Source organism: Rhodamnia argentea, chromosome 3 (assembly GCF_020921035.1).
Source record: "Rhodamnia argentea isolate NSW1041297 chromosome 3, ASM2092103v1, whole genome shotgun sequence".
NCBI lineage: Eukaryota > Viridiplantae > Streptophyta > Magnoliopsida > Myrtales > Myrtaceae > Rhodamnia > Rhodamnia argentea.
In genome coordinates this window covers 5040276-5055542 of record NC_063152.1, presented here as the reverse complement: position 1 = coordinate 5055542, position 15267 = coordinate 5040276, and the positions used below count along the sequence as shown (strand labels likewise).

The following is a 15267-nucleotide window of genomic DNA, read 5'->3' as shown; positions in this document are numbered from 1 at the left end:
AAAATGAAAGCTTTAAAGAGGGAAGAAGGAAACAGGAAGGGAAAGGGAGAAAGAGGGAAGTCCCACTCAAAGACAGCTTGGCGGCAGTTCCTTCAAGGAAAGGGAAGGGGGAGAAAACTCTAGCAGAGGAAAAAAAAATTTTACCCTTAGTAATCTTGCTTTTCAAGAGCTACAAAATTCTCATTTTTCCACGGGAAAAAAAATGTAGCCCAATGATGTCTCCTTAAAAAGAAAAAGCATGAGTTGATGAATCAAATAAAAACTCATGAAAGGACTCGACGTCAAATGTGCTTTGAAGTAAGGGGTGATTAATCACAAGATGGGTAAGACAAAACCTGGAAATAACCCTATTAAAATCGGTTCCCAGTCTTTGGATCAAAGAACCAAACAATCTCACAACTAGCCTACCTTTTTCTTGTCTATTTCAATTGCATGTGATTACAGGCCCTCGCCAATCAAAATAAAAGGAGAAAAAAAAAAATGGAAAAAAGATTAAAAATGAATAAAAGAAAATTTAAAAATTTATTAATATTATCCACATTAGCACCAATCATGTCACGTAAAACAGCCAAAGTCCGCATTAGCAATTTTTAGCTACAATTGGCCAAATGGATTTATTGGCAAATTTGGACAATTTTAAATATTCAATTGGTACAATAAAGAGGTTTAGGACTCAATTGGCATAATTACAATATTCTAAGAACTTTTTTGGTAGTTATCCCTAGGACCAAATATAGTACTTCAACATAAGAAAGTAGAAAGTGTTTTAAATACAAGATATTTATGGTTGGTTTTGAGCCCACTGAAACCGGGAAGGGGTATATAATCGACGGTTCCTTATTCAAAACTAGTTCTATCTGGGAGCTGAGTTGGTCATTGTTGGTTCTCAAATGTTTTATCCGAGGACCAAGCTGGCCTATAACCAGTCGGATAAGATCTATTTGGTTCGATTCCTAGATTGAACCGGTCCAGTTGCCCTTGACTTTGAGGGCCTAATACCCTAAAATCCTTCCAACTATAACTCTAGTACCAATTTCACCCTAAATTTTTTTGTCTCATAAAAAATTCAAACTTTATGTTCAATCCCAATACTACTCTAAAATTTTTTTTTTTCATAAAAATACTCCAGCTTTAGGTTTAGTTTCAATTTTACCCTGATTTTTTTTTTTTTTTGCATCATAAAAAATGAAGAAGTTTTACTTGACTTCCGAATCTACCCCGTTAACTCTCTATCCAAAATCACCATTAGTGATCTTACGTGGCATTTCTACATCTTTGCTATAGTTTTCCTCAAAATTGTATATCCAAGAATATGTCTTATGGAGATGGATTTCCATATTAGTCCAAGCGTCTTGTTGGATTTAAAATTTAGGTAACAAATAGAGCAACTTCATCTGCTCTTACTCTAAGGAGAGTATTCATTCCATCTCGCTCGGGGATCTTTGATTTTGTGCTCGGTCTTCAATCTGTCGTGCTCGGGAGTGTTCCATTTCTCGTAGTTGGAAAGTTTATGCTCGGAATGCTCGAACAACTCGTGCTTTCAAGTTTTCCATCTCTTGGTTTTCAATCAAAATTTCCAATGGAGGGTTAACGGGAGCAGATTTGTGACTTAAGTAGAGGTTGGTGAGTTTTCTGAAAAAATTTTAGGGTGAAATTTGGACTAGATGGTAGAATTGAGACAAACCTAAAGTAGCGCGTTTTTCATGGAATACAAAAAAAAGTTCATGATATAATTAGGACTAGATCTAAAGTTTGTGGTTTTTAGGGTATTATGCCCTACTTTGAACATCATTTTTTTCCATCTATACGAAGTAGATTGGGTTAAGTATAAAAGGTAAAAAAAAAAAAAGGGAAAAAATGTGATTAACTCTTTTCCATCCCATGAATGAATCGTTTTTTTTTTCTCTCTTTGATTCTACGTCATATTTTCTTAATCCAGAGAGTTCAAACGGGGCAGGAGCTGTTCTTATTTCATGTTATCCTCTTCCTCTCCCACTAATAGGAAAAATTTGTAACCCTTTGAAAATTGAATGGCCAAAATAAGCGACGGCGCCAATTAAATAATTTAAAGCTGAGTAATCTCAATTGCCACTTTAACTTTTTCTGCAGAAACAAACGTACTAAATATTAAAATATTAATTATCATCTGTCATATAGGGTGTTCATCTTCTCTATATAAAGACTCTACATGGATGTAATGCACAAGAAGTAAGTCACTCCTCAGGATGGCAATCTCCGCTCAGCCATTACTAAACACCCGGACCTCTCATAACAAAAGTGTCTATCTGATTTTCTCCTTAATTGCAATCATCTTTTCAGCTGCCATTATCACAGACCACTTGATCAAGACCAGCGATTTAGCTAAGGCCCCTCTTGTTCGTATCTGTGGCAAGGCCGAAGATCAGGCTCAATGCCGAGCCATGGTTTCGGAAATCGTCCCCTATGGTGCGGCCTCGTTCGTGAGCGACAACAAGTTCCTCTAAGTGTTTGTGAGAAAGATGGCGATCTGCACGGAATATGCTATAGACGCCATGAAGGATGTTCGCCGCCGGGTGAATCATCCTAGAGAAGAAGCGGCTTTGGCTGATTGCGTTGAGTTGATGGAAATGTCTGTGGATAGATTAGAAGACTATAAGGAGTCTTCAATAACAAAAGGTAATCAATTGGGTTATTCACCATTTATTTTAGGGAAAATTGTCAAAAAAAAGTCCTAAACTTATTGCGACTAGCAGTCACATAAGTGATTTATGGCTAATAAGACTCAACTAACAAAAAAGTGAGAAGGTTTAGGACTCAAATGGAAAACTTAAATGGTTTAGTATTGAATTGGCAAAAGTGCAAAAAGTTCACAATTTTTTTGACAATTTTCCCCTTACTTGGAAAACAACATCATAAGTGCTATAAATTTCCTACGTTGCTCACTTGAGTATCATATTTTTTTTTTATTTTACTGAAGTGTCATAACTTATGTACAACTCGTATTTGAGTACCATAACTTTTATTTTTGTCACTCGAGTGCGATATGACTTTTCAACTAATCATTTGAGTATCATAACTTTTTAAAGATATTCACCACAAGTGCTATAGCACATTGGATTTCCGGCACTTGGCTGAATATTTTTAAAAAAATTTGACACTTAAATGATCAATTCAGAATTATGGCACTAAAGTGATGGTCTTTCAAAATAATAATTATTTAGTAGTTGAAAATAAAGTTATGACATTCAAGTAAACGTTGTATGAAAGTTATGGCACATATAGTGTCCTTATCCCTTCCTTTTTGTTAGCATAAGAGTCATAAAATTCATAACCCACGGACTTACAGACTTCCAAATCAATACTTTCCTCGATTTGAATTAACTCAATCAAAAACGTTTTCTCTACTCAGTCACCTGCGGACGTCCATACATGGCTGAGCTGTTCAAACACAAATTACGTCACCTGCTTGGACGGGTTCAAAGGCTCGTCGTCGGCTAAAACATCGATTGAGCCCATTGTCAGTGACTTGATATCGAGGGCAAGAACTTCTCTAGCCATGTTTGTTTCTACTGCATATCCTGAAGGACGAAAACCAGATGCCCTTGAGTCCTTGATCAGCGATTTCCCATCATGGGTCACGGGAAAAGATCGTCGTCTTCTGCAATCTCCAGCGAACGCTATTAAGGCCGATGTGGTGGTGGCGAAGGACGGAAGTGGGAAGTACAAGACAGTGCAAGAGGCGATCGCAGCCGCTCCTACCAATGCCGAGGACTGGTACGTTATTTATGTGAAGCAAGGCACATACAAGAAGAATGTGGAGGTGGCCAATAACCAGACAAACATCATGCTAGTTGGCGATGGCATGAATTTGACTGTGATCACTGGCAGCCTTAATGTCGTTGACGGTGCAACGACATTCAAATCCACGGCTGTTGGTATTTGATGGTTAAATTATGAGAGCTACTAACCTAACAGTCTAATAGTACTATTAGCTATTTCTGACCACTCGATTTTTCGATCAATGAATGCTTTATGCAAAACATGCTCTGATGGTATATGGATCTACGGATGAGATTGTACTGTCCCCGACACTACTGTCGGGGAAGCATTTTTCTTAATTTATTATGGCACTTTGAAATAGCGAGTGATGAACCCGATCATATAGTATAGTTTTTTCTCTACATAATCTGTAAAATGTCCGACTGCAACCCGCGCAGGATTCGTGGCCCAGGACATACGGTTCAACAACACTGCGGGGCCGGAGAAAAAACAGGCGGTCGCCTTTAGTGTAAGCGCAGACAAGTCGGTCATCAACCGGTGCTGCATCAACGCCTACCAAGACACCCTCTACACTCACAGCTGCCGCCAGTTCTATCGTGACTGCTACTTCACGGTCATAGTGGACTTCATTTTCGGCGATTCGGCTGTCTTGTTCCAGAACTGCAAGCTTGTGTCACGGAAGCCCATGAGCGGCCAGTCCACCATGGTCACGGCCCAAGGCCATACCGACCAAAACTCAAACAGAGGGATCTGGATCCAGAACTGCCAAGTGATCCCGAGCTCCGATCTCGAGCCCGTCAAGGGCTCGGTCAAGTCATCTCTGGGCCGGCCTTGGAAGATGTACTCTAGGACTCTGGTGATGGAATCAAACATTAGTGATCACATTGATCCCGCAGGGCGGTCAGAGTGGGACAAGAACTTCGCCCTCGACACTTTGTACAACGGGGATTACGTGAACTACGGAAAGGGCGCGGGAACAAAATACAGGGTTCAATGGAAGGGTTATCAAAAAAACATCACCAAGGCGGAGGCGGAGATGTTCACTGTGGCCGGCCTGATTCAAGGCGGGACTTGGTTGAAGTCCACTGGAGTGGCTTACACTGAAGGGTTGTGAAAAATGAGTAATGGTCCTTTCCTTTAAGAGAGTTTTTGTGTGTTCTGTTGTGATTTCAATAAGTCGGAATGTTTGGAGATTTCAGTGAATTGTATGGTGCATGAAATGTGGTTTTCGCTATACTAAAATCCCGTCATATAATCGTTTCTGTTTACATGCCGTTATTCATGTAAACTACATGTAAAATTTGTTGTGGGCCAAATCTTAGATGGAACTTTGACGGAGAATATATTTATCACATTGATATAAGTTTAGTGTTTTTTATGGCACGATATTTCGGGGTATTGGTGCTTTTTTTTTTATGAGATTTTCCCTAAGAAATCTCTTTTGAATTTTCTATCCCATGAATGATTTTATTTTCTCTTTACGATAATGCATTTTACGTTCTTGACCTAGAGAGTTAAAAAGGGGTAGGAGCTTTGCTCATTCTTCCTAATGCTATGTGTTGGAGATATGGTTATCTGTGATTAATATGATGAAGATACCTTGATACTGATTGATACCGTATATTTGATACGATTGCGCTTAATTGATTCACTGGAATATTGTATATCAAGGAATTGATTTTTTTTCCTTTTTCTGTATATTTCTTACCTAGATTAATTAGACTCTTTGTACTATAAATAGGGTTGTATTCATATTTTTCAATATGTGAAAGCAATACAAATCTTCCTCCCTTTAGCTTTCCATCAATACTCATATTGTGACATGGTATCAGAGCAACCCTTCACTGTCTAGCTTCCGCTCCACCATTTCCATTTCTTGTTCCTTCAGAATTTTTTTTTCACGCCAAACCTTTGGAGGAGGATTTTTTTTTTCCACAATTCGCTTCATCATGCCAAAAGATCAAGCCACAAAATCTGGAGACTCCCAAGATCCAGAAGCTCTTTCCAACGTCCAAAGAGTGGATGATTTGTCTTCGGATCAACATCCAACCATGGTGGGAGAAAACCAGACACAGTCCAATGAAGGACGACATGATCCTATTCTGCCCGATACAGGGCAATTTTATCCAGGTCCATATGTTCAATGGCCTTTTTCAAATCAAAATTTTTCGAGTCCTTCTGGTTTTGGGGCGAATCCATACCCGACCTATGGACCCGGATATTTTCCTTTCACAGGCATCACCAGCGGGCGACCTGAGCTAGGAGATCCCCTTGTACACATCCACGGTTGATGGACCTGAGCTTCATTTCATCTCACAGCCGCTCTCAAGGCCGGAGAACTACTCTGTCTGGTCGCGAAAGCTTCGACGAGCCCTAATTACGAAAGACAAGGAGGGGTTCATCGACGGAACTGTCCTCGTACCATCCGATGAGCGATTAGCATGACAATGGAGGAAGTGTAATCAACTCGTTCGGACATGGATTGGTAACTGTCTTACCCCGGAGGTTGCTGCCAGACTACCTCCAACCGAAGACGCGAAGGCTATTTGGGAAAACATACGAGAAATGTATGGAAAGCTTGATAGGGCCAAGATTTTTGGCTTAACTCAAGCCCTATCGAAGCTGAAACAAGGAAATCTTTCGATTTCCATGGTTTTCAACAAACTTTCAGGGCTTTGGAATGAGCTAGAAATGGCTGAAGAGAAATTAGAGGGACCGGATGCGACTTTAGCACAATATCAAGCAATCAAGGAAAGGGAGAAGGTAACTCGTTTTTTGCTTATATTAAATGAGAGTTACTTACCATTTCGCAGCCAAATCCTCGCCATGGAGCCCGTCCCCTCACTCGGCCAAATATATCAGCTCGCGGTCCAGGAAGAATCACAACGCTTAGCCTCCTCGGAATATCTAAAAATCGGAGACCGCGTTGTCCTCGCAGCCAAGGCTATGCCTGAACAATGACTGCTCGCGGTGAGGTCCGGCAATGGTGGATTCAGCGCATCGCCCACGACTCCAGGGCTCTTAGGTGAAGAAGACAACCTAATGTCTTCTAAATGGAGTGGCCCTAACCTATTTGTTCAAACTGACGGCCCTAGACTCGTGAGATCTGACAGCACTAACAACACCTCACGATCAGACAATGGAGGACTCATCTTCGCCGCACCCAAGTCAGATGGTGCATATCACCCCACATCAACACCCATGGGGAAGGGATCTAGCAGTCAAAATTACATCTTAAATAAATCATATGCCCAAAATTCCAACAAAGGCAAAGGTAAATTTTGTGATTTTTGCAAGCGTCCTTATCACACTCGGGAGACTTGTTGGAAGTTGCATGGAAAGCCAATAGACAAAGAAAGAAAGGCACGAGATATCTCCATCACAGCACATGCCAAAGTTCATCAGCCTATCAATGAAGATCAATTCCAAAAAATTATGAGAGCTTTAAGACAATTGGGAATGCAGGATAAGATGAATAGTTATGTAGGTATTTCTCATTGCTTAAGCTCCATTTCAAATAAAGCATGGATTATTGATTCAGGTGCTAGTGACCACATAGTTTGCGATGAACGTTTCCTTTCTAATATTCATGAATCATCCCCTCATAGCTCAAGACGTCTCCCAAATGGAAACAATATTTTTGTCACAAAAATTGGTGATGTTTCACTCAGCCAATCCATCACGTTGAGAAATGTTCTACTTATTCTTGAATTCCAATTTAATCTCATTTCAATTTCCAAACTCTGTGAAGACAATTCCTGTCGAGTCATCTTCGATTATGACGTCCGCTTCTTTCAGGCCCTTTCGACCGGGAAACTGATGGGCTTGGGTAAAATTCACGAGGGACTCTATTTTTGGACCACACTTAGCAGAAATCTTGATGTTTCACTTTTTCCCTTGAATAAGGGCATCTTGTGTAATACCAATATCAATACAAATGTTATTCTGTCTCATCAGCGTTTAGGCCATAGCGCCTCTTTTCCTCATCCAAAATGTCCGATTTGTCCTCTAGCAAAACAATCAAGATTACCTTTTTCGAAGAGCACTTCACGTGCCTGTACATCTTTTTCTCTCTTACATATGGACATTTGGGGACCATATCACACACCACACCGTGATGGATCTCAATTTTTCCTCACAATTGTGGATGACTATACACGTGCGACTTGGATTTTCCTAATGCAATCCAAGGGTCAAGTCATTTCCCATGTTAAGAATTTTCTTTCCTTAATTAAAAATCAGTTCCATAAATCCGTGCAAAAGGTTCGAACTAATAATGCACGTGAATTCTTTAATCATGAGTGTTCCTCTCTATTTGTTTCAAATGGCATCCTCCATGAAAGTCCATGTGTCTACACACCCCAACAAAACGGGGTTGTCGAAAGAAAGCATCGTCATCTCTTAGAGGTTGCTCGTGCCATCAAATACCAAGCTTCCATTCTTGAAACGTTACGGGAGATCGTGTGGTTATAGCAGCATACTTAATCAATCGAATGCCAACTCGGATCCTAAATGGACGAACTCCTTTCGAGCTACTCTTTGGCAAAAAACCAGCTATACATCACCTCCGTGTCTTTGGATGCTTATGTTATGTATCTACTATGAGCCCTCGGGATAAATTGAGTCTGCGTGCCCTTAAGTGCATATTTATGGGATACCCTACTCTTCAGAAGGGATATTGGGTTCTTGATCCTTCGACCGGACGATTCTTTGTTAGTAGAGATGTTATTTTTCACGAAGATATTTTTCCTTTCCAAAATGAAAAATCTTTAGAGGAAAAACAGGAACAAACTATCAATCATCGTCGGTTCTTGAGTGAAGAAGATTTATCACCTTCACAGATGGTTATGGTTCCTCAAATGTCGTCTCCCATGGGATCTGCAGCACCTAATCTAGGTTCGTCGGTAGAAATGGACAACGAGACACCAATATCAGAGGATTCTATAACTCATTCATCACAATCTCTAGATCATAACCCTCCAAGGCCACTCGATGCTAATCCGTCTGATCATGTTCCTCTTCGACGTTCGGGCCACGCAACGCGACCACCGACATGGACGAAGGACTATGTTTGTTCTACCTTGAACTCAACTGGTACATACTATCCAATCTCTTCTTATGTTAGCTATGCTCGTCTATCACTAGAACATATGTGCTGTATTAGTAAAATATCCGAGGAACAGGAACCATCCACGTACAACGAGGCTGCCAAAGATCTCCGTTGGCAACAAGCGATGAAAGATGAGCTACAAGCTCTAATGGAGAATAAAACATGGGATGTCGTCCCTTTACCATCTCATCGCCGGCCCATTGGATGTAAGTGGGTGTATAAAATCAAATATAAAGCAGATGGTTCCATTGAGCGGTATAAGGCCGGACTAGTAGCCAAGGGGTTTACACAATGAGAAGGTTTTGATTATCAAGAGACATTTTCCCCAGTAGCAAAAGAAGTCACTGTTCGCTCTTTTCTCTCAATTGCTGCCCTCCGTGATTGGCCTTTACATCAGATGGATGTTCACAATGCATTTCTTCATGGAGATTTAGATGAGGAAATTTATATGGATCTTCCACCGGGTTTACGCAGACAGGGGGAGAATCGAGTATGTCGTCTCCGCAAATCCTTATATGGACTCAAACAAGCTTCTCGTCAATGGTATGCTAAATTTACAAATGCACTTACAGCTGCAAAATTCAAGCAATCAAAACACAATTATGCCTTATTCACATGGAGTCGTGGTACATCATCCATTTACTTGCTAATATATGTTGATGATATACTCATTATGGGGAATGATGAATCTGCCATCAAGGAATTCAAGAAATACCTACATTCCACTTTCCATATTAAAGATTTGGGACCCCCCAAATATTTTCTCGGGATTGAAATTGCACGATCGGATAAAGGAATTTGTCTTAGTCGGCGCAAATTTGTCCTAGAAATCATATCCGAAGGAGGACTATTAGGCTCCAAATCACCTGTCATTCCTATTGAGCAGAATGCTAAATTAACGATGGCTGAATATGATAAGGGATTGTCACCAATGAATGAAGATCCTTTACTCAAGGATCCTTCTACATTTCAGAGACTTGTTGGGAAGCTTATCTACCTCACTATGACCAGGCCTGATATATGCTGTGCGGTACAAATTCACGATCAATTCATGCATGACCCAAAACAGTCCCACATGAATGCTGCATTGAAAGTAGTGAAGTACTTAAAAGGATGTCCGGGATTAGGTATACTACTGTCTCGAGATAACAACATGGAGATGACGGCATATTGTAACACAGATTATGCTACTTGACCTTTAAGTAGAAAATTAGTTACCGGATTTCGCATCAAATTAGGAAGCTCACTATTCTCATGGAAAACAAAGAAACAATCGACCGTTTCATTATCATCCGCTGAGGCAGAATATCGAGTAATGGCAAAAACTAGCTGTGAGATTATCTGGATAAGAGGATTGCTTGGAGATCTTGGTGTATGGGTAAGGGAACCAACAATTCTATTTTGTGACAACGATGCCGCTCTTAAACTCACAAGAAATCCAGTTTTTCATTAAAGAACAAAGCATATAGAAGTAGATTGTCATTTCATCAAAGATAAAATCCAAGATGGGGTGATCAAGACAAAAGGAATCGGGACAACAGAGCAACTCATGGACATCTTCACCAAACCTCTTTATCGGAGACAACATGCATATCTACTAAGCAAGCTAGGCGTTCTCGATGTGTATAGACCACCAGCTTGAGAGGGAGTGTTGGAGATATGGTTATCTGTGATTGATATGATGAAGATACCTTAATACCGATTGATACCGTATATTTGATACGATTGCGCTTAATTGATTCACTGGAATATTGTATATCAAGGAATTGATTTTTTTCCTTTTTATGTATATTTCTTACCTATATTAATTAGACTCTTTGCACTATAAATAGGGTTGTATTCATATTTTTCAATATGTGAAAGCAATACAAATCTTCCTCCCTTTAGCTTTCCATCGATACTCATATTGTGACACTATGTTATCCTCTTCCTTTTCTACTTATGAAAAATTGTGCGACTCTTTAAAAGATTGAATGGCCAAATGAGGCCAAGTTAAATAATCTGTAATTCTCTAAGCCCCGAACCAATTATGTGATGTAAAGCTCAATCATCTCAATTTCCAATTTTAACTTTTTACAAGAAGAAGAAGAAGAAGAAGAAGAAGAAGAAGAAGAAAGATTTGCAAAAAATAAGGAATTATCAATCATATGGATATCATCCTCCCTATATAAAGACTATACATTTATGTTGTACCCAGATGAGTAAAGAGAGCTCAATCCAATAAGCCTCAAGTCGACTCACTCCCAATACATGGTTTCGCAAATCGTTTCCTATGGCATGGCCTCGTTCATGAGTGACAAGAAGTTGCTTCAAGTGTGCTTGCACCAAAAAATGACCAAATTTTTTGTTACTACCGATGTGTGATAGATTTGGTTGATGAGAGCTGTTGACGCCTAAATTTTGACTAATCTATTTTTTGCATAAAAATTAGAACTAATTTTAGTTCTAAATAAAAATCATCTCACATATTTATTTTTAGCGTACATTGCATTGGCATATAATCGGGCAAGCAGAACACTTAATTTAGCATGCGTCTAGACTAGGCACGGGATGGAAAAATACACCAGAAGATTTGAAACTTCAAGGACCGTATTGCAAATACTTAAAATTTCAGGACGTATTGCAAATACTTGAACTCAGGGACCGTATGCAAATACCAAAAGAAGATGAAGAAGGGAAGATAATGAAAAGAAGATGAAAAGGGAAGATGATGAAGGGAAGATAATGAAGGGAAGATGAAAATGGAAGGTGAAGAAATGAAGATGAAGAAGGAAGATGAAAATGGAAGGTGAAGAAATGAAGATGAAGAAGAAAGATGAAGATGGAAGGTGAAGAAAGAAGGTGAAGAATGAAGGATGAAGAACTTTGCCTATAAAGATAGAGCTCTTGAGAAGAGTTTTAGAAGGGAAGAGTGGAAGAGAATTGAGAGAGTTTTGAGAGAGTTTTTGAGAGGAATTTTTAGAGAGGAAAAGAGAGTTCTTGAGAAAAATCGGAAGAGAAAATTCGAGAGTGAAAAAGAGCTTTAGTCGAGCATCATCTTCGACGAGTCCCGACACATATTTCGCCTCTCGCCACCCAACAACGCCACCGCTGCCATTTTCGACGACACCGCGTTCTCCCAACTCCGAGATCTTGAAGGGAACTATAACGTGTATGTGAGTAAGATTTTGTGTAATAGAAGGTAATCATTTCCATCTCGATCTACAAAAATGTAATCGTTTGGAGTGAACATTTGTTTGTTTATTTTAGACATGCCACGTGTCCCAAAATTTAGAATTATTACATGTTAATTTATTTTTATAAATACTCGTGGCATTTTCTTCTTTCTAAATCATCCATGGTGTATATCACATAAAGTTCAATGTTTTGCATTCTCATAAAAAGAAGAAAAAACCAAAAAATTGCATCTTTGAATTTCAAGTAAAATCCATCAAAATTGCCAAATCAAATATTTTCATGAAAATGGTACCGAAAGGGCGTTAGAGTAATCTAGCGTAACCAAATCCCCGAATTCAAAATCTCTTCGTAGAAATAAGATAGTTTTCTCCCGCTATTTTATTTAGGTTTCTAATCGATCTACCGAAAATGATTAGTGGCGACTCCAAATTCAAAACACGTTGCATGTTAATTATTTGAACCTTAAGTTGCGATTTGGTATGGACTTGGGAGAGTCCGAGTTAGGTTAGTTAATTAATTAACCCGATAATCCATTAACCCGAAATTTAACTCGTTTATTTTTTTAGGTCGCGACACCTTGGCGACTCCTGGGACCCGAAGAGGACTTAGGCCGATAATTTCATGAAAAGAAATCACTTGATTTGGTAAACTTTGGTTGAATTCTCATTCTTAGGTGTTAAATGTTTTGCAGATTGGGAGTTATAAGGGGAGGAGGATCGGCTAACCCTTTGTTTTGCGAGCTTGGTGAATTGGAATTGTGATTTAACTTTTGAATCATTGAAGCGGTGTTTGCCTTTAATTGTTGTGCATGATTTATTGTATTTGCACCACACCACATAACCCGTGACCGGACTTGGGTCACACTAATAGTTTTAAGATGGTATTTAGATGGTTCTTTAACCTTGGCGGTAAGGCTTCGCTAAAGGTTATCCCATCCGGATCCCGAAATTTTTTCAAAAATGGCTCAAGGGTCGTTCTTATGCACGTGAGGCTACGATGCATGAGAATTGCCCTTGTCGACCGAACCAAGCCGAGTGATTGAACCCGACTAGTCATGACTATTGTACGCGAGGCTGCACTAGTCATGATGATTGCGCGCAGGCCGCGACATGTCGCTCGTTCATCATTTCACTTTGCAAAAGCCTTTGGATAGATAGAATAAGATTTAAACTCACAATTCATGCGCATGTCTTTGTGATTGACATTTTCTTCCTATGAACGGTAATTTCTTGTCTCTTTTACCCTATTATCTCATTTTTATTTTGAGCTGGTCCATGGTTTAGGAGTATCGTTGTCTTATTTCCAATTTCGCACTTTGCTTCCGTAGCTTTTACAATTTCATCGTTGTCCTCATTTCGATTTGGCTTGTTCTTGTTGTGCGACTTTTACTAAATTTTACGATCGAGCTTTGAGTAAGTGCCAAACACAAAAGTTGTAGACCTATGTTTCAACTAATATCCTACAAAATTTCAGAATTAAATTCATAATTTAAGATGGCCTTTCGTTTTTCAACTACCTGCGGTTATAACAGTTTTCGAATGTGATTTTTGGAAAAACACATTAAACTGATTTGACCCGTGCATTTCTAGTCCGATTGGCCAACATAAAAGTTGTTCATCATCTTCTCAACTACAAGCTCGTAAAATTTGGACATGTTTTGATCAACATGCGAATTAATATGAATTTTTTCGTAAAAGCGGATAAACTGAAAATTACATGTTTCAATCCTTTGGTCATAATCACTTTGTTCGTTTGAGTCTAGAGGGATGTCATGGGCCGGCTCGCTATTCTTGCTCCCCGTACTCATTTTGGGTTTGTTACCGCGACAGGTAATTTATCACGGATCCTCCACATATTACTCGATCGACGCGAAGAGGATGGCCGACATCAACGCTACCGCGGTGCTGCCCTAGACGAGAAACTTAGCTCCTTGACCGAGCGCTTTGAAGGGATGATGTCCCGAAAGATGGAAGAAATGTTGGCTGCCTTCATCGCCAAACTTCAATCATCCACCTCCAGCCCGCCGCTAATCATTCCCGCTCAAATTCCTCCCGCGGATAACTCCGGTAAAGCCCCGGAAGCTGCTCCCTATCGATAATGCCGCTAGAAAATGTGATCATCACAGCATGAGCTCGAGCACGCCGCCCGTAGTCCCAATCCCTCAGCCGATCCGTGGCCCCGATTGAATGGTGATGCGGCCAAGCTGTTGGCCCAAATGGAACGAGATCCGAGAAGTCGAGGGACTCACAACATATCCCAGTTGACTTCCGTCTTTTCAAAGATCACGGGAGAAGTTCAAGATGCCCGACTTTGAGAAGTATGATGGAACTTCCAACCCGGTTCAAGCACGTTCGGATGTATCGAGGCTCAAAAATGGGTAACTCCGTATCGTCCCAATTGGCTCTCGATCATTTCAAACTCGATTTAAGCTTATTTCATTCTCGACGGGATTGCCAACCTGTTTTGAGAACAATATAGCAAAAGCAACCAACGTGGGCCAACAGCACCACGCCCTAGTGGTTGGGGAATGACAAGTGGTCCGAGGCATCCCAGGTTCGATCCCGGATTTGGCATCAATGTACAAAGATTAATAAAAACCGTTTTGCTTCGCGATTCAATGCCGATTGAAGCTCAAAGATGGTTACAAAACCGAGAGATAACATCCCGGACATACAATCCGATCCGGATGAATCGATCTTTTCAAATTCAAAGTTTGCAAGGAATACGTACAAGGGTAAAGCGGTATCGTTTCAACTCGTTTAGGACATGAGAACGTACATTGATGCTTTCCCTTTTGATTTTTACAGAAGTCACGCCTTTCCGGATAGGGAAGTATCCATTCTCCCCGAAAAATTAATGAAATAAGAAATTCCCGGAGCCTTTGACAATCTCATGTCTCGAACCGATAATGAAGTTTTGCAACTCATTTGCATGAGCAGGGCAACTCCCAATCCACGCCCCTAAGGAGTTTCTTATGTGCTTGCGAATCGTCCACCAAGATAAAAGTTGCTGCATTTTAGATGCTCAAAAACACTCATACATTGCATAGTTTCGCATGACGTTCCTCATGTTTAATTTACCAACTCGAATAAGGAACACGAACTACATAAGATACATCGAATGTATGGAATGGGGCAGACAGGATGATGAAAGGCAATCCTTTCCCAAACACGTCCCATTTTTCGGGAGAGTTGAACGATGGCTAAGTTCCGCATTTCACA

General features: G+C 40.1%; 1 pseudogene; it reads left to right on the top strand.

Moving 5' to 3' along the window:
- The first annotated feature begins 2218 nt into the window (after positions 1-2218).
- On the top strand, positions 2219-5054 carry LOC115757333 (annotated as a pseudogene).
- The last annotated feature ends 10213 nt before the right edge of the window (positions 5055-15267 follow it).